Genomic DNA, 1,863 nt, shown 5'->3' on the forward strand with positions numbered 1-1,863 from the left:
GCTGTACCATTCAGTTTATAACCACCAGCACAAGAAAATTTACAATTTGAGTTGAGTGAATGATTCCCATACAGACGGAGCATTCCATCCAGCCATGTGGTGGTGCAGGAGTGGTTCACATGAAACGACTGGAAGAGAGAAAAAGACTGATGATCAAGGAATGTATTAAAGGAGTAGTTCACCCAATATTGAAAATTTGCAGAAGATTTACTCATCCGAGTGAAGAAACAATTTACTCATCCTAACTTACTCATCCGATGAAGAAACAATTTACTCATTCAACTTACTCATCCGATGAAGATTCGAACTTATTCATCTGATGAAGAAACAGCTCACCACACCGATAGCCTGAGTATAATTTTTAAGCAAATTTTCTACCAAAGGAAATATTTTTAAGTAAAGACAACATAAAATTATACATACATCCAGGGATTATATATAACTGTTCACAAATACGTTTTCCTTGGCCCTTAATTGTATCAGACCCGCCGTCAGCCACCAGCTGAGAACCACTACATAAATTATAATATATTTCCACTTCTGTTGAAATGCTTGTTCTAACTCTGTGACTACACTTCTGGGCCCAGAGAAACCTGGTTTAGCTACACACAGTAGTTAAGCTGTTGGACTTGTTCTAATGAAATCCTGCTCCACAAAGTAACCAGTTTTGGACAACGCGCTGTAATGAAAGAATTTTGCACAGATTAATAAAAACATCATTTCTGGACTATATAAAACACTCAAATTTCTCTCTCTCGTGTTCTTATTAGACTCAAGGTTATTAAAATAAAAATATGTGTTCTCATCTTGGAAATTAGTTAAACCACTGAACAAGTAGCATCTTCTTTCATCTCCAACTTCTTACCTTTGTGGCTACAGGATGTTTTTTATTTTACAGCTGTCAATATCTCCACTTTCCTTTTATTGTTTGTGCTGTAAGTGTGTACAGTTCCACAGCCAGTTCTCATCTGCCTTGTTGTTGTTGGGCTCATTGGGTGCCCAGTTTTCATAGTTCACACTCTGTCCATTGGCAGCCCAGTCCATGTTTCTTTGATTTTTCGCAATCCAATCCAGTAGTAGGGGAGATGAAGATTTTTCTTTCAAATTGTTTTTAAGGAAATATGTTACATTTTCATTGTGGACCATCACAATGTCTGTGTATTCTGTTAGACACCACTTCCTTGTCTCATTCCAGGTCATTGTCTCGTTGTCCTTCCAGTGATACGTCCATCCTTCAACATTGACTAAAATGTTGGACATCAAAAGTTAACTGTATTTCTCAAATTTATTCTGTTCTGGAAGGATGATGAATGTAGTATTCACTTACCCAGTATCAACAAAAGATGTATCAAAACATCTGTGTACACAGATGTAGTTTTAAGCATCACAACACCTCTAGTCTGAAAACATAAAAACAGCCACGTAATTGTCCATATAATTAGATACTATTATTATTTATATAATGCCAGTATATTTTTACAAGGTTTGTACTGAACCAAAAAGATTCAAATGAAATGCAAAGTTTCACAATAGATGCATACCATGTTTCTTTTTAGTCTCCTTTAGACTGAATCACTTGCCGTTAGTAGAATATTGTTCATCGCAGTTGTAGTAGCATTTCAACAGTCTGTTCTCACATAAAGTCTCTTTTGCTCTGAAAACTGTGGGCAAAGTGGGTTTTTCCACTATATATACGTATCAGCATAGGCGGAGCGTTTTGTAAAGGCTGATTTATATTCTAGGTAGGTCCGACGCAGAAGTATATATCAGAAGGGTTAGCCTTCACCTGCAATGGAGACTTGGGCCAAAAAAAGCCACTAAATTGGACAAAAATGCCCTGCACAAACAAATTAAAAAATTTTT

The 1,863-nt window shown here is 36.4% G+C and overlaps 1 long non-coding RNA gene across 1 annotated transcript; it reads right to left on the reverse strand.

The window, feature by feature from the left end:
* Positions 1 to 1,062: 1,062 nt before the first annotated feature.
* On the reverse strand, positions 1,063 to 1,678 carry LOC122143489. The gene is made up of 3 exons (XR_006159195.1): positions 1,542 to 1,678; positions 1,328 to 1,400; positions 1,063 to 1,244 (listed from the first exon to the last, which is right to left on the reverse strand). It is a non-coding gene; the product is annotated as an uncharacterized LOC122143489 (long non-coding RNA).
* Between the last annotated feature and the right edge of the window lie 185 nt (positions 1,679 to 1,863).

Source organism: Cyprinus carpio, unplaced genomic scaffold (assembly GCF_018340385.1).
Source record: "Cyprinus carpio isolate SPL01 unplaced genomic scaffold, ASM1834038v1 S000005492, whole genome shotgun sequence".
NCBI classification, from domain to species: Eukaryota; Metazoa; Chordata; class Actinopteri; order Cypriniformes; family Cyprinidae; genus Cyprinus; species Cyprinus carpio.